Source organism: Macaca thibetana, chromosome 13, assembly GCF_024542745.1.
Source record: "Macaca thibetana thibetana isolate TM-01 chromosome 13, ASM2454274v1, whole genome shotgun sequence".
In the NCBI taxonomy this organism is placed as follows: Eukaryota; Metazoa; Chordata; class Mammalia; order Primates; family Cercopithecidae; genus Macaca; species Macaca thibetana.
In genome coordinates, this window is record NC_065590.1 from 101812030 (window position 1) to 101831243 (window position 19214).

Genomic DNA, 19214 nt, shown 5'->3' on the forward strand with positions numbered 1-19214 from the left:
TCAAATGTTCCATTGCTGAAGGCACCTTCTTACGGTACTGACAAATCTCTAATCGTATTCATAGAAAGCTGATCCTAGGTAAACTGGCAAAGAAATTCACTTTCATCCATTAGTCTGCCTTGATGGATGGAATTCCAAGACTTCCTAGGGTAAAAGAATGTGCAGACATGATATGCTTTAAGGAATGGATTTCCTTAAGCATTAATGATTCCCTTGAGAATCAGTCCTTCATCAATAGCTTAATGCCTTTGTAACTATAAAACTCTCCCTTCACAAACATTCATGGTCCAGAAAACAACTCTCTGTGAACTTGATTATCCCTGGAGCTAGTGAATGCCTATCTGTACTTTTGGAGATCAAGTCCACATTCCAGAGTCCAAAACCTTCCAGATTTTCTTATCCCTGGTATTTCTGTATGAGATGTTAACAGGAAAGAGGAACTGCACCAGTGCCAACGTGGGAAAGTTGAGTTCATTTTTCACATTATGTAACAAAGACATACATTGTCAAGACTGTGAGGAGAGACACTGAGAACAAGAGAGATGCCATGAAGAAAGACTCCCAGACCCATCCAGAGGACACTCACCAGGCCATCAGACCACCCAGGAGAGCTGAGGTGGTGTATTAGTTCATTCTCACACTGCTAATAAAAACATACTGGAGAGTGGGTAGCTTACAGAGGAAAGACACTTAATTGACTCACGGTTCAGCATGGCTGGAGAGGCCTCAGGAAACACAATCATGGCAGAAGGGGAAGTAAACATGTCCTTCTTCACATAGTGACAGGAAGGAGAAGTGCCAAGCAAAGAGGGGAAAAGCCCCTTATAAAACTATCAGATCTCATGAGAACTCACTCACTATCATGAGAATACCATGAGGGCCCCCACCCCCATAATTCAATTGCCTCCCACCAGGTCTCTCTCGCGACACATGGGGATTATGGGAACTACAATTCAAGATGAGATTTAGGTGGGAACACAGCCAAACCATATCAGGTGTTGTCTTCCCTGTACTAGTAGTGAACATTTTTAGCTGCTTTGTAACACAAAAATGTAGGACTATTTTTTCCTATTGCCCTCACTTATAATTATTTCCTTATGCATTGAAAGAAAATATCAACTTGACCTACACAGAAAGCAGAAGAGAAGATAGGCTTATATAACCAAATTTGGAAAAAGGTCTCTGAAATGAAATAAGCCTCAATAAAAATGATAGGTTTGTTGTTTTTTGATAGTTAACTCCAAATGTGCTATTTCTCATGACAGTTTATAACCCCAAATGTGCTATTTCTCATGACAAGGTCAAGGTCTCATGACCTTGAAGTGACTGAAACTTGTTGGGAAAAGAGAGCATCTATGCCACTATTTGAATAGTACAGATGTCTATATTGTGCACGCTGTGTACACCGAGGCATCTGAGAGTGGTGTGTTCCCTGTGACCCAAAGTTTCTTCTTGTCTAGAACTGGCAGCTGCAGTTCTTCCTACTCTGTCTGACTAGGAGTCAGGGTTAGATCCAGAATTCAGATGCAAAGCATAGTCATGACTGTGAACACAAGGACCTGTAGGTATCTATGTGCCACATATCCTCATGATTACCCACTGCATCTTCTCTAATCTCTTATTCTGGGCGAGGATCAGTGCTGGTGACCCAGACAGAGAGAAGAAAGGCACAGGTCCTGTCTCCCAGCTCTTGCCACATGAAGCAGATGGATAAACTTGTTCACAGCAGAGTGGTAACCAAAGTCATTGAACCATGAAGACAGGAACAGGGATACAGGGTCAGACAATCAAGATTATAGCCCCTGATCCACTGATGTTACTTCAGAAAATTAATAGCATCTCCAAGAATGAGCTTTTTCATTTTTGAAATGAAGGTGGTTCCTACCTCAGTGTAGCAGTGACATGGTCAACAATTGTAATATAGTCCCTAACACATAATGCATGCTTAATAAAAGGACCGATTGGCTGAAAGGGAATAAATTATGAAGCCATTTTAATATATCTGGTGGGAAAATTACGAAGACCTGAATTGGGACTTCAGAGTGGAGTAGGAATTACAGAACCATCAAGATGTCTGTGTCTGAAAATAGTGGGCTAGATTGTTCAAACTGATACTCCTACAAGAGGATGAAATTAAAATTAAAAAAAAATTTGTAACTATGTATCTAAGGGTTAATCAAATAGTAAGGATTTACAGGGCCAAAAAGTGAGAAAAGGCCAAGAACCTAGAAATACAAGTTTATAACTCAAACATACTTAGGCCTTGAGGGCATTTGGAGAGCTGGAAGAAAGAGCTGTGAAAGTGAGCTGCATTTTTGGAAAAGTAGAAAAACAAGTAGATCAAGAGTGAAAATCATGGATCTCCAAATACCACTTCTCTGATAATCTCAATTCACTTTACAGGTGAGAGGAACCACAACTGAGTCAAATCATCAACCAGACAGAGATAAATGTCCAGGGGAGTTTAAGTCTGAACTTAAATGAAGATGGTTCCAGACCAGAAGTACACTCAGTTATCTGCTAGATGCAACTAGATATCCTCTCTGGAGAAAAGTGAAATTATTCTAACTTGCAAAGTATGCCTGCACATAATTTTGAAAATGCAATTACAGTACAAATCAAAGGTAACTAGTATGCAAGGGAACAACACACTATGACAAAGCATTAGAAAAACAGAAGACAAGAGAAACATCCCATCAAGATTTGGTGTAGTAATGATTGGGTACAGGGTACAAAACAAATGCATTCACTGTGCTTAAGTAAATAAAAGACACACTTGAAAATATTCACAGGCAAAAATAAATGTTTTTAAAGGTTAGGGAACATTTTATCAAGAATTTAAAAATACCCCTAGAATTATTAAAACATATATAATACACAAAGTTAAGGACTCAACAAGCAATTTAACACCAGTTCAGACACGGTTAAAGATGATGTCAGCAATGCAGGTGAGAGGCAATTTTGAGAATAAATCATAGTAGCACAAAAATACCAAAAATATGGAAGAGAGAGTGAAGAATGTGCAGGATAAGTGAGAAGGTCTAACACAGATTTAATTGAAACCTCAAATGATAGTAGAGACATAAAGTGGCAGAGGTAATATTGAAAGAAATATGGGCTAATCATTTTTCAAAAAAGTAAAAGACTGAAAATTACTCATTAAATAAGACTCCCAAATCCCTACTAAAATGAATTTTTAAAAATCCACTCTTAGAATTACCATAGTAAAATGGCAGGAAACCAAAGATACTGAGAAAAGTTTAAAAGTAGTCAGAGGGAAAGACAGATTACCTTCAAGGCAGTGAGAGTTAGACCAAAAAAAATTTTTCTAAAGAGTGAAAACCAGAAAATAGTTAAATAATATCTTCAGTAGGCTAAAATTAACTGCCAAATTGTAATATTACTCTGAAGCAAAAATAACCTTCGTCAATGAAGGCAAAACAAAAATATGTTTAGATAATAAAAAAAACAGAAAAATATTTGACTGAAAAAAACTCTTAAAAATCTCTTCTGGAAATTATACATACATATGTACCTATACATAGGTATACACACACACACTCCTAGCATGTGTGTGTGTGTGTATATATATAAATATTTGTATATATATACACACATATAGATTGTTTATATATACACATATAGATTGTGTATATATAATGGTATCCATACACACATATATTGTATATATAGTATACCTATAATTGATATATAATCAATGCTTATTGATTATTGATTACATATCACCATTTATCATATATAAATATAATCAATTATTATATTCCATATATATGAAATATATATATTTTATATATACATATAAATAAAACAGAAGAATCTGAAAGGTGAAGATAAGCAAACTCACTGGCTAGAAAACTAGGGGCTCAAATGACAACATGGTGGTCGATTCATCGGGTTATCAATTTGCTTTGTACATCTGAGACCGAAATCTGAAGAAGTCAATAACCTGAAAATACCAACAGGTACAGAAAAAAGCCACAAGAAGAGCTTTCTCCTAACGAACTAGATATAAGGTAGCCTAGCAAGACAAAAATAAAACAGAGATATTAGAATTATCTGACAAACATTTTGAAGGAGCTGGCATAAAAATATTTTAACAAGCAGTGAAGTAGCTGGCATAACCTTGTTTTAACAAGCAGTGAAAAACACACTTGAAACGTGAAAAAAATAGAAAGTGTCATGAAAACAATAGAAGACATAAAGAAAGAGTAAATGGGAATTACTGACTCCAAAAATCACAATTACTGATGTAAAAATGAAACAAAGCAAAAACACCTCAATATATGGGCTCAAGAATACAACGGACTGAAGAGAGGAACAAATCAATGAAATTTAAGGTAAATTAATTGAAATTACTGAATCTGAAACAGGGAGAAAAGAGACTTAGAAAAAATTAAACGGAGCCTCAAAGATGTGTAGAACTATACAAAAATACAGCCTTCATTTTGTCAGAGTCCTGAGGAAAGAAAAGAAAGATAGCAGGGCTGAAAACATACTTGGTAAAAATAACAGCTGCAAACTGTCAAATTTCTCAAAGATATAGACCTATAGATACAAGCAGGCGAGGGAATCCCAAATAGGGAAAAACCAAAGAAATACACATCAAGACATATCATAGTCAAACATTTGAAATCTAAAATAAAGTAAAAAACTAAAGTCTTGAAAACATTATGACAAAAATAATACTACCTATAAAAGGAAAAACCATTTGAATAACAGTGAAATTCTACTAAAAAACTATGAAAGTCAGAATGAAGTGACAGAACATTATGCAAAAACTAAAAGAAAATAATAGTCAACCTAGAGTCCTACACACAGTAGAAGTATCCTTCAGAAATGAAGGAGAAATTAATACATTAGTAGATAAAGCAAAACTAAGAGAATATTTTTTGACAACAAACCTACCTTAAAACAAAGGCTAATAAAAGTTCTTTAAAAATAAATTATTTTAAAAAGGAATATAGAAACATCAAAAGAACATAGTAAGTAAACATAGGTTAAATACAATAAGTTTTTCTTCCCCTCTTTTATTTTCTGAATGATGTTTAATGATTGAAGAAAAAATTATAACACTGATATATTTTTAAACGTATGTTGAGAAAACATTTAAGAAAATCATATTATAAATAGGAAAGAATAAAGAGATGGAAAATGAGGTAATTATTCCGCACTCAACTCAAACTGGTAAAATGATGATACCAGTATACTCTAATGTGTATACAGTATAATACCTAACATTTCAAATATTTCAGATAGAAAGATTGGAGATGTATATGTCATGAAAATCCTAAACAACAAATAAGGAGTGGCAGTATTATATTGACTTGACAGTAGAAGGACAATCCATAAAAGAAAAAATTTGATATACTAAACTTCATTCAAATTAAGAACTTACACTCTACAACATACTCTGTTAAAAGTTTTCTTTTCTTTTTTCTCCCTTTCCTTTTTCCTCCCTTCCTTTCCCTTCTCTTCCCCTTCCCCTTTCTTCTCTTCTCTTCTCTTCGCTCTCTCTTTCTCTTTCTCTCTCTCTTTCTTTCTTTCTTCCTTCCTTTCTTTCTTTTTTCTTTCTTTCTTTTCTTTCTTTCCTTCTTTTTTTTTTTTTTTTTTGAAACAGAGTCATGCTCTGTTGCCCAGGCTGGAGTGCAGTGGTGTGATCTCAGCTCATTGCAAACTCCACATTCTGGGTTCAAGTGACTCTCCTGCCTGAGCCTCCCAAATAGCTAGGATTACAGGCATACGACATCACACCTGGTTAATTTTTGTATTTTTAGTAGATACAGGGTTTCATCATGTTGGTCAGGCTGCTCTTGAACACCTGGCCTTATGTGATCCGCCTGCCTCAGCCTCCCAAAGTGCTAAGATTACAGAGGTGAGCCACCACACCTGGCCTATTAGAAGTTTTTAATGACATGCTACAGTTTGACAGAAAATATTTGCAAACTCCATGGCTGACAAAGGGCTAGAATCTACAACACATAAAAAACCCTCAAAATTCAACCCTAAAATAAAAGTACAATCTAATTAGAAAAGGGGAAAAAGACAAACAAGGGCCATTTCACTGAAGAGGATCTATATATCATAATAAGCACATAAGATATGTAGTCTCATTAGTCATTACAGAAATGCAAATTAAAACAACAATGAGGTATCGTTATGTGGATATGAGAGAGGTTTTGTTTGTTTGTGTTTTTTTTTGTTTTTTAAACAAAACTAAACATAAAACTACTGTACAGTTCAGCAATAGCACTCCTGGACATTTATCTCAAAAATGAAAACCTTTGTTCATATAAAAACCTGGACATGGATGTTTCTGGCAGCTTTATCAAAATAGGAATTGAAAACAACTTAGATGTCCTTCGACGGGTGAATGGTTAAACAAACTGTGGTATGTCCATACGATGGAATATTACTCAACATAAAAAGAAACAGACTACTGATACTTGTGATAACTTGCATGTATTTTCTTGACATGGTATTGAGTAAATAAAGCTAATCTCAAGAAGGACTGTATGTATGTACAATTTTATTTACATAATATGCTTGAAAGAAGAAGAGGTGCACTGCAGTGGTTACGAACAAGAACTCTGGTAAATCTCTCTGAATTTAGAGAGATTTAGAAACCTTAAACAAGGTTTTAGAATCTAAGCTTCAGGTTATAGACTAAAACCTGTAGAATTAGAAAGCTCACTGGTTTTATCTTAATATAGTGTGACAAAAGTAATTGAAATAATTAATACAAAGTGCAAAACAAAATGACTGACTCATATGAATAGATAATGTCTTTTATTGATCTCCACTTTTCCAAACTTTTCTTTGACATTTCTATCTATATAAGTAAATGGTGCACCTTTCTCCCAATTATAGATGCAAGAAACCAGAGAGTCATGTTTGTCTTTTATACCTCCCTCACTTTAACATTGAATAAATAACAAAGTACTTTCATTTCTACCTTTTAAGTCAGCCCAACTTCTTTACTCCCTCCTGATTGCCATTTCAGTTTCAAAAATATAATCCCATAATCAACCATACCTACATTTTACTAAACACACCTACCTGTTTCCTCAGTATCCTTTGCCCCACTTCTACCCATGTTTTGTGTTTATAATGTGAGTAAGCACTTTCGCATTTTGATATATAAACATATCACTTTCTGCTTAAAGTCCTATCATGGCTTTCCACTGGCCTTTGAGGAAAGTCTAAATCTTCAACACAGCTCTCCACAGCTCTCCAGCCGTTCTCCAGATTATGGTCTTTACCTCTTCTTCCAAGTGATCTTGCGTCTGTCTCTTGGCAGTGTGCACTTATTTTGTAAACATGTTTCATCTCCCTTAACTCTGGGCCTTTGCATATGTTATTCCCTCTTCTTGGAAGGCTCTTTATCCTATCAGAAATACTACTTCTATCCACAGATCTTACTGAAATTCCATTTCATATGAAAGTATTTTCCTATTGTGCCCCAAAATATTAAATGCAGTTGCAGCTATATATTTCCAGAGAACCTTTTCGTTTCCATTTTGCAGCCTTTAACCTCCTTATAATAACACAAAATTCGGTTTGTGGTTTTTTTTTTCTTCTGCTTATCCATTTAACTCATACCTATCATATTTACTTCTGTCTTCTTCACGGGACATAGCATAAGGTTGGCACATGGTTGATGTACAATATCTTCTTATTAAATTGCTTTTAGATATGTCCTTTGCTAGGCTGACCTTCCTGGCTCTGCACCATCATTCCCAAAGCTCTACACTTTTAGTCCAAGTTTGCCTTCTCTCCACATCAAATAGGAAGATACACACACACACTTTCTCCCTTACACATATGTCCCATGTTTAATAATTTTTTTTTTTTTTTTGAGATGGAGTTTTGCTCTCTTGCCCAGGCTGGAGTACAATGCTGCGATCTTGGCTCACTGCAACCTCCGCCTCCCAGGTTCAAGTCATTTTCCTGCCTCAGCCTCCCAATTAGCTGGGATTACAGGCATGTGCCACCACTAGGCCTGGATAACTTTGTAGTTTTAGTAGAGATGGGACTTCACAATGTTGGCCAGGCTGGTCTTGAACTTCTGACCTCAAGTGATCCACCTGCCTCAGCCTCCCAAAGTGCTGGGATTATAAGTGTCAGCCACCACACCTGACCAAATAGATTTTTAAATTTAATTTTGCATAGCTCTTCTAATTTATAATTCCACTGGTTAGTAGCCTTTTGGAGCTGATCCAGGTTTCAAAAACAAATGGTCTTTCCCATAGTCACATATTGCTTCAGAAAATGTTTACTGATATTGATATTATGATAATGATAACTTCTATTTACCTATTTTCAACCACTTTATGGAGGTATGATTGATATATAAAAAGCTGTACGTATTTAATTGATACAGCTCAATGAGGTTGAGCATAAGTATATAATTTTGAAGCCATCACCACCATCAAAGCCATAAAAGTATCCATCATTTCCCACAATTTCTGCTCATGCCCATAATTACAGTAGTTTCCCTTTATCCATGGGGAATACGTTCCAAGACCCTCAGTGGATGCCTGAAACTATGGATAGTACCATAGCCTTATATATGCCTTTTATTTCAAATACATACATTTCTATAATGAAGTTTAATTTATTGATTAGGCACAGTAAGATCTTAACAAAAATAGCTAATAATAAAAATAAAATAGAACAATTATAACAATAAACTGATATAAAAGTTATGTGAATGTGATCTCTCTTTTTCCCTGTCTCTCTTTCAAAGTGTCTTATTGTACTGCACTTGCCCTTCTTGTGATGATGTGAGGTCATAGAGTGCCTACGTGAGGAGATGAAGCGAAGTGAATGATGTAGGCATTGTGATGCAGCATTAGGCTATGACGGACCTTCTGACCATATATCAGAAGGAGGATCATCTGCTTTGGGCGGTCCTGGGTCATTGAACCATGGCGATGTTGATGGCTGGGTGTCAGGAGCGGACAATACCAATGACTAACGGTGGATAGCATATGCAGCATGGGTACGCTGGACAAAGGGACGACTCGTGTCCCAGGTGGAACAGAGGGGGATGGAACAAGATTTCATCACATTACTCAGAACGGCATGTAATTTAAAACTTACAAATGGTTCATTTTTGGAATTTTTCTTTAATATTTTCATATCACAGTTGACCATGGGTAGCTGAAACTGCAGAAAGTGAAACTGCAGAACAAGGAGGAGTACTATATTCTTCCCATTATTATTATTACACTGTTAAAAACAAACATGAGATCTGTCCTCTTAGATATTTTAAGAAGAAAATACAATATGGTCAGCTATAGGCATGATGCTGTCTAGTAGATCTCTAGAAATCATTGAGTCCCTTTCACGTTTCAGGTTCTGTATTAGGTATTTTATTTATATTTTATTTAAATGCTATAATGCTTCTTCAAGGAAGAATTTAAAAGAGTACCTTAGGTTTAGATTACCCAATTTCTAATTCTTGCTTTTGTCACACCGCCCATGTGCTTCAGAGGAAGAGCACTTTACCCATAGCTCATATCCTCAGGGATCTGCTGTTTAGCAAATGGTGTGCCATCCCATATCTACCATAATTGGTTCAGAGAAGAGCAAGTGATCAATTTCTGGACAAGGAGATGTGATGGTTGGTTTCTTAACACTTTCCAGGAAATATGTTTTTTTATTAGTAAATGAAAGACACACGAAGAAATAGTCTTGTTATAGTATGCAGCTGTGAAGGATAGATGTGTCATAGAAAGTTTTCCATGTCAAGGGAATCTAAACTCAGGGAAAACAAACACACAGATGGTGGTGGTGGGGCGGGGGAGCTGAAACCATTCTGTTACAGTATGATCTCCCTCATTGTATAGAGAAGGAAATACTCATAATGGAGGTAATTTGCACAAAATCAAACAGTGACAAAGCTGAGATTGCAAAGCATTTTTTTCAGCTCCTAAACCCATGTTTCTTCCACTGCATATTGAAATAACTATTACTTTTTCAACTGGAAACAAATTTAGGAGAACAGGTGAAGAATTCCACAGCTGTCCTATTAGCATTTTGCTACCTCAAATTCAGGGCAGTGTACTGAATTGCAGTACTGAGCTCTGCAATATAATTCTTCATGAAGGGCATACACTTCACAGGAAGAATTTTTAGAAAAAGTGGTTGAGATTTTTTAGAGTCCCATTTCTGATAAGAAACAAAACTTAAAGCCAAAATTGTATAGGTGATGAATGTTTTGGCTGTATCCCAGTAATTATCACTCATCACTTTCATATAGGGATAAATCAGATAATGAAAATTCTGAGAAACTGCCCAGAATCTATAATCTTAATGGCCATTCATTTTCTTACTATTAAGATACATTTTACTTTGTCTGGTAAATGTAAAAAATATATCTTTTATAGTGATGTGGATCCATCTGTTGTCTCCCATGCTTTCAAATTTTTATTCATGGTATTCTGAAAAGTCAGACATTAATACTATCACTCCCTAGTGCTTTTCCCATGTTTCAAATTATGATACACATTTAGAAAACATAGCTAATTGCTGCACCAGAGACCCTTGCTTCACCCTGAAAAAGAGAATAAATGATATAACACTACAATAAAATACTGTTTTTGTTACTGAAGCCAGTTAACAAAATATTCTAGCTTGAAAGAAGTTATTAATCATTCCCTCCCCGACCTCACTTCACTCCACCCCAATTCAGAGGCAGTAGTGGCTTAAGAGAAAGACCAAGTACATTACATTCTGGCACAGATTCTAGCTCTGTCATACATAAATGGTGTACATGAAAGTTACTTAACCTTTGATATTTAATCAAAAATTATCAGGCATGCAAAGGAATGGGGAAGTACGACACATAATGAAGAAATAAATGAAGCAGGACCCAGGACTGACAGAAATGTTAAAATTAGGTGACAGAGACACTAGAGTTATTACAGTTGTATTCCACACTTTTAAAGAGTTGAAATAGGAGATATAAAAAGAACAAAATTGAGTATCTAGAGAGAACAGCTACAGTGAAACAAAAAATACATTGGCCGAGATTACTGGTAGATTAGACATTTCAGACAAAAAAAGCTAGAGAATGTGAAGAAATGGATAAAGACATTATCTAAAATGAAATGAAAAGAGACTTAAAAGAATGAAATTTGTACCTGTAAGCTTTGGGCAAACTCAAAGTAGCCTAATAGATATATAATTGGTGCTGCTGAAGGAGAGGTGAGAGGAGAAAGACAGAAAAATATGTTTGAATAATTGGTGACAGAATATTTCCAAATTTATGACAATTGTCTACTCGCAGAACTAAGTAATTCAAGTTACCTTGGGATAAGACTTAGAAAGAAAACCACACTGGGGCACATTATCATCAAATTTCTCAAAATCAGTGAGAAAAACATCATCTTAAAAAATGAGAGGAACATGCAGTGTTTGGTTTTCTGTTCTTGTGAGAGTTTACTGAGAATGATGGTTTCCAGCTTCATCCATGTCCCTGCAAAGGATATGAACTCATCCTTTTTATGACTGCATAGTATTCCATGGTGTATATGTGCCACATTTTCTTTATCCAATTTATCAGTGATGGACATTTGGGTTGGTATGAAATCTTTGCTGTTGTGAATAGTGCCACAGTAAACATACATGTGCATGTGTCATGCTAGGGGAGGGACAGCATTAGCAGAAATACCTAATGTAGGTGATGGGTTGATGGGTGCAGCAAACCACCATAGCACATATATACCTATGTAACAAAACTGCACATTCTGCACATGTAACCCAGAACTTAAAGTATAATAATTTAAAAAATAGTACGTGTAATAGGGAATAAATGTTAATATTTTTTAAAAAGTGAGAGAAACAAAGTTGCAGTAGAAACAAAAAACAAAGTCAAGATGACAGCAGGTTTCTCATTAGAAACAAGGTACAAGGAAAAACGGTAGGGCAGCACCTGTAAAGCGGGGGGAAGGAAAATCCTGTCAACCTAAAATTCTATACAGAACAACAGCACAAGTAATGAGAGTCTCAGAAAGAGTGGACAGAAAAAAAAAAAAAAAAACCAAAACAAACAAACAAAAAAACAAAAAACAGAAAAGTATTTGAAGAAACACAGGATTTTTCTTGAAAAATACGTTTTGGTTTTTGGTCACTCTTTTGTTAAATTCCACACATCTAAAAAAGTTGATATTGACTTTTCCCCCTATTTTTCTCATTGCTTTTATAGAGGAAAAGATTTTAAAATATCTTTGCACTGCTACTGGAATAGAGCTATATTTTTGCTTTGTTGCCTACGTAAAGAATCTGATTTTTACAAAGCTATAGTAATAACTAAATGTGCATTTGCAATAATAAGATATCTTTTAAAATAGATTGCTGAAGGGGAGAAAAAAAATCTTTCTTAAGCTGTCATATGTGCTGTGAATAATGTACATATGCACAAAAGGGCAACTTGTGGTCTCCTTGGAGTTAAATGAAGAATTACTGGAATGAAGCCTGGTTTGGAATGTAACTTTTGCTCTCATATTGAGCTAGATTTGTTTACTTTTAATGTGTGTGTGTGTGTGTGTGTGTGTGTGTGTGTGTGTGTGTTTGTATATGTTCTTATGGCCCTGATATCCGAATTTCCCATAGCAGTAGGGATTTCTTTTCCTTTTTCCAGATTAATTAGGGTAAATTATTTTATAGAACTTACAGAATTGTGCTTTACTAGTGGTAGAATAAATCATTGGAAATATACAGCAATTTTATATATGACATATAGAAATGGTGATTTTTTCTCAAGATCACGTAACTTATTAGCCGAGTGAGAACTAGCATCTGATTTTTAATATCTAAATGTAGAACTTGATGGAGCTAATTTGTTATCATTATCTTTATGCATGCAATATGATTCTTATTACATCAAAATACTTGAGCTAATAGTAGCAGATTTTAGAATCTGAGAAAACATGACTATTTTTGTAATCCTTCTGAGTTTGTAATTTCTTACTATAGGTTTTAATGTTTCCAAATATTTAATATTTCCAAAGAGTCACATCTTTGTAGGTCCACAGTGTTTGAGCTAAAATAATGTTCTTGTTTTCTTTGTCCCTTGCCCAGGTGAAATCTTACATGACTTTAGAAGTGCCCTTAAATTTCAGGACAGGTGGTACCTCTTTCCTCAGGAGATTCTGGAATCCAGATGGCTGCTTAGAGGTGAGAACACCAGGGCAGAGGTTTCGCACCTGCATTTGGGAACCTGTGGTAGACGCCCATCTTAAAACCCTATAGAGACTTCCCCCCTTTCAAAGCACTTGCCCTTGAGCTGATTTCTGCTCTCTGATGTTGTCAGCTTTCCCCAGGCAAATGCTGCCCAGCTCTGGATTTGGAGAAATTTTATTGCTTTTAATTAATCAAGGACAAACATGTCCTTGTTTTTGCTTGTTTATTCAGTGATTCCAAAGGGGAGAAACTCATGATTAATGTAACTTACTGACTCTGTTCAATTAAAACCAAAGAGCAGCAGAGGTGAAAAAGAAAGGCGTTGCCTCCCAGGAAGACAAATAATAATTCTTACTTATGATTAAACCTAAGAAGAATTATAATGTTGTAGAAAGTCTGTGTAAGATAATAGTTTTACCAGCATTCAAGTGACACTAAGAGGCCTGGTTCTCATGATTGAAAATAAAAATAAAACTTTCAACTGCTTACTACTAGTTGGATACATTGAATCTTCTACTGATCCTTTTGGATGATCCCCCAAAGGAAGTTTCCTTCTTCATAAAGGTCTGGTGGGTCATCAACATCTCTTGTAGGAGAAAATGCGTGAGGGCTGACTCCATAGAAGTTCTAATTCCAGTGACCTGGGGAGCGCCCCTGCCAGCCCCATAGAAAACCTCCCAGTAATTATGAATTACAAGCAGGCTGAGAACTGCGGAAGCCAGTGTTTACTGAAAGAGGCAGTCTTTAATAACGACAGCAAGATGAGTCAGTCAGATAAACACTTGAATCTTAGTTTATCAATTTTTTTCCTTAAATATGGAGCACTCAGTAAGTATCAGACGAAATGCATGACTGAGACAGAATCTGTGAACAAGATAGACATTGTCCCTAACTAATGAACTTTGGTTCTTACTGGCTTGGCGGTGTTTGGCAATGCCTAGCTTCAGTTTAATTATGTACAGAGATGATGATATTCATCATATAAGATTGTGTGGGGATTAAGCTATCTAACGTGTGCAAAATGCCTGGTGTAAAAAGGAACTCTATGAAACATAACCCTCACCATTCCCATACACACACGTATATAATTGCAGCTTTTGCTGTACTTACACAGCCAACTATGCGAATATGTCTAATTAGAATTGGTAACCAAGAGAAGGTCCGATTTAACAGGTAGACAACCTGCTGATTTGGAGACAGATAAAGTTAGGAACATAGAGATTTGCATTGTCATTCTAGTTTGGGCATAACAATAATAAAATATGTTTATCAAATGCGCATGTTGTGGAAGGCGCTTTATATACATTGTCTTAATTCTCAAATCAGCCTCACAAGTTAGATATTATTACAATGACTACTATGATGAAACTGAATCTCAGAGACTGGGTAACCTGTGTCAGGCTATGTGGGATATGTAGTTAGCTAAAGAGAGAACTGGACTCACAAGCTAGTTCTCCAGGACTCCAAAGTCTGTGCGCACGGAGCAACACCGTGTTGCCTCCAAGTTGTAAAGTGTTGAGCTAGCGATTCCTCCTCTGTGGCTTGGGTTCCCAGCTGCCAAGTCAGAAAATAATATCTCCCCAACATTATCTATTTAATGTGTAGAGAACTCAATGTAACACACATTACATGAAAGTTGTAATGTGTTTTAGAAATGCAGGGTTTTTTTGGCCGGGCGCGGTGGCTCAAGCCTGTAATCCCAGCACTTTGGGAGGCCGAGGCGGGCGGATCACGAGGTCAGGAGATCGAGACCATCCTGGCTAACACAATGAAACCCCGTCTCCACTAAAAATACAAAAAAATTAGCCGGGCGTGGTGGCGGCGCCTGTAGTCCCAGCTACTCGGGAGGCTGAGGCAGGAGAATGGTGTGAACCCGGGAGGCGGAGCTTGCAGTGAGCCGAGATCGCGCCACTCACTCCAGCCTGGGCGGCAGAGCGAGACTCCGCCTCAAAAAAAAAAAAAAAAAAAAAAAAAAAAAAAAAAAAAAAAAAAAAAGAAATGCAGGCTTTTCTAAAGACCGCCTTTTTTTTTAATTTTTAAAAAATTTTTGTGACAGGATCTGACTCTGTCACCCAGGGTGGATCTGCCGGTCTCAAGTCATCTTCCCACCTCAGCCTCATGGGTAGCTGCGACTACAGGTGTATGCCAGCACACCTGGCTAGTTTTTAAATATTTCGTAGAGACAGGGTTTCTCTGTGTTGCCCAGGCTGGTCTTGAACTCCTATACTCAAGCAGTCTTGCCCTCTCAGCCTCCCAAAGTGCTGGGACTGCAGGCATAAGCCACCATGGCCAGCCTACTTCGTAATTCTTCTTTTTCTATCAGGTTGTGATCTCCCAACCACAGTTGAATCCACAAAATTTGATTAATTTAACGACAAACAGTTCCTCCAAAGTAACCTATATGATGGTGAGAGACAATTTTCGGGTTCAGTGTTAACATTTGGACAAAACAGCATTCTGGACTTTAGTATTTCCCCTTCTGAGGAAGAGAAATCCATTTGCTGAAATGGATTCATTTCAACTCTGAAGATGACATTTCTCATTAAGGTAGATTTATCAACACAGAAACATGGCTAATAGCACTTTGCAGAAACATGGCATTGAGAAGCTCACCACTGGAATCACCCCACCAGGGAGGCAAGGTCTAGCAGAGCTCCAAATCCTGTGGCTCTGAGGCTAATCTCGGGGACCTGCAGCCTGCTGCCCATACCCCGGATCAGGCAGAGACGGGAAGAGTTTCCCTCCGTGCTACAGGCAGCAGGGTGCTTCATTCCGTACTTTATTTTCAGGAAGGCGACTAGAGCTTGATACTTTATCTGTTTTTTGTGTTTCTCTTCCCGCTTTTTGAAGGCAATACATTTCTCATTGCTTCAAGTCATTTTTTTTAAAATTAGGTAGTAAAGGAAGAATGAAACTACTTTATTTGGTAAATCTCATTCATTCATTGATTCATTAAAATTTTATTGAGGTCTTTTGTCTCTGATGCTATACGAGGTGCTCTGAAATGCTTTGGTCTTGTAAGATAGAGGTTCTCAATGATATATTTACCTCAACAATTAAGCTGTCCTGGATGAAAAGCTTAACCTTGTATAGGGCGGTAATTGGCTTTCCACAATATGGTGTTGTTGATTTCTCAGGAAACAGTAAATAGAGGCAAAGAAAGCCCTTCTGGCTTGTAAAGCTCTGTGCTTCTGTCTAGTAAACTCTGATTACTCACAAGCATCCACAGGACCATTAATCTCACATCAAATGGAGAAATTAACTCCAGGAAAAGCAAGCTAAACCCTCACCCCCAAAACCCTCAAAACCCCAACGTCAAAATGAGCACTGAGTATTCAATGTTTTATGAAGAAATCGCAGGAAATTAAAGCAGCCCAAAGCTCATGAATCAGAGGAGACCAAATATGAATGCATCTGTTTGGTGGGATGGCTGGGTGCCGAGCTGTACACGTATTCCTAGGGCCTGAATTCAGAGCGGCAGCTGGAATGAAATCTGCCAGAAAGCCTGGGTGAGTGGAGTCTAATTGGGGTAAACCACCCTTTGCCCACTCCAGTCTTCAGAAGGCTGACGAAAAAGAAGAAAATAATATTAAAACAATCTCCCTTGAATGCTTAATATTTCCAGGGCCATGCATGACTTATGTTTCCAGACATAATGTGCCAAACTGCATACTAAATGCCAAAATTGCTTAATATATTTTCTTCTAGTGAACATTTCCTTCTTTCCTCTGTCTGGTTATCCTTAAGAACACTGGGGATGCATGAGTCCTGGTTTGAAAAACAAACAGGGAATATAATGGCTGCTGTTGTATTGCTCCTGACAGGGCTGCGGGTCGGGAGCCAGCACACCCAGGTTATGGTCCCATTGGCTGCATCCTGGAGTTTGTAGCTTCGGAGGTTCATTTGCCTTCTTTGAGTTTCATATTCCTTATCTGATGAATCAGATTAGATCAGATCTGTTCCCAGCCTTGCAATCTAAGGGCTTGCAGGTGAAATAAAGTTCATTCTCATGCTATTTTCAATATTTCAAGAGGTCTGAGAAATAGCTGAAATAGAATAAGGTCGCAAAGAGAAGTAAACAGCATGTTATCTTTGCTTTTGCCTAGAATGTTTGTAGCTCAATGAAAGAAACACTATATCTGGTAGTCCCCTACTATATATTAAGCACTTTATATATAAATGAAATAGAATTCTCATGAGAGTCACCATTTCACAAATAAGGAGTTTGAGTCCAAGAGAGGTGAAGTGACTCACTGAAGATTGGTGCCTGGCACAGCTCCTGCCTGTGCTGGAGGCACAGGGTTACTGGTGGAGGATACAGGGCCATCTGGGGAGTGGGCAGGAGCTGAGATTTCCTGAATCTGGCCCCTGGACTGAGTCTCCCAAGCTTACCACCGCATACATCTTAGGCTCAGAAGAAGCTCAAGTTGGTAGCTATCTCCTTTTTAAAAAGAATTATGAATCCAAATTACTACTTAATAAGTTCTGTTTGCTTCATAAGTAAACATTGTCGTGCCATGAGCGTTCGGGAGCATGAGAGGATAACAGATTCTTGGGCTGATAAGATCACATCATCCAAACTGAATGATTTCTAGGATTCATTATCTTCATGTCTGGCTCTGAGATTCCAGAATTCCATGATTCTGGTCAAAGTCAGCCAAGCATGGAGTCGTTCCCTCAATTCCAATACATTCTGATTTCCTTTGCTGTCTTTTCCCCTGGGATTCTACTTTGAGGCTGTGATGCTTTGGAAGTTGCTAATTTAAGTGACAAATGATGGCATAACCAGGGAATACATATTCGAATATATTAAGTACACTACTTTTCCCAGCAAAGTAAATTTTGTTTCTAATCAAGCAGGTTTTTTTTCAAAAGAAAAAAGTCATTGATGCCACTGATGCTGATGAAGGCTAAGCTGTACCAGAGTTTAATTTTGAGGTGTTGGTACCTTGAATTTACCAATTCAGAGATATGTCAAGTTATGCTGAAGTTAAATTTAGTTTGTCTTACTTTGATGTACCTTTAACTTCAGTAACAGTATGGATTGAAACTGAGGTTCAGAGAACTCAGATTTCCTTCTCAGACTTCCTTGAGAAGATGACACTTCAAAAATGTGATTAGGCTGGGTGCAGTGGCTCATGCCTGTAATCCCAGGACTTTGGGAAGCGAGGCGGGCGGATCACGAGGTCAGGAGATCGAGACCATACTGGCTAACATGGTGAAACCCCGTCTCTACTAAAAAATACAAAAAAATTAGCCAGGTGTGGTGGCGGGCGCCTGTAGTCCCAGCTACGCGGGAGGCTGAGGCAGGAGAATGGCGTGAACCCTGGAGGCGGAGCTTGCAGTGAGCCGCGATCACGCCACTGCACTCCAGCCTGGGCCACAGAGTGAGACTCCGTTTCAAAAAAAAAGTGATTAAAATACATAAAAGTTGCCAATTCTTACTCCTAAGGGTGGGGGAGTGCAAAAGGGTGAGGATTTTCTCGTATTCAGTGAATCAACTTGAATTTGTAAGCTCTGTTTTCCACGGCTTGGAACTGGAAATCATTCTGATGTTAGAGACCATCCAGTGCAGGGTACAGGACACTGCTGGAACAGGCGAAGAGCCAGCACGAACAAGGCAGCCAGACACAACCCTGGGGTGCACATCTAGAGTGGAAATTGTTCAGGTGTCAACCGTGAAGGGTCATTAATTTTTGTGTTGTCATTCGGAGTCTACAACTAGAGAGTTTCCAAAACACAGAAATGAATTTGTGTTTTAAGTGTTAGTATTTTCCTTCTGAACCCCAAATAACACTTTGCAGGATTCTATCTGTTCTCATGCTGCTGATAAAGACATACTCTAGACTGGGCAATTTACCAAAGAAAGAGGTTTAATGCAGTCACAGTTCCATGTGGCTGGGGATGCCTCAGAATCATGTCAGAAGATAAAAGACATGTCTCATTTGATGGCAGACAAGAGAAGGGGGCTTGTTCAAGGACACTCCCATTTTTAAAACCATCAG

General features: G+C 37.5%; 1 long non-coding RNA gene across 1 annotated transcript in view; it reads right to left on the reverse strand.

The window, feature by feature from the left end:
- Positions 1-13294, reverse strand: part of LOC126933484 (uncharacterized) — a 451653-nt gene extending 438359 nt beyond the window's left edge. The window contains exon 1 of the long non-coding RNA XR_007718635.1: positions 13283-13294. This is a non-coding gene — a long non-coding RNA (uncharacterized LOC126933484). The remainder of the gene's footprint in view (positions 1-13282) is intronic.
- Positions 13295-19214: the final 5920 nt, after the last annotated feature.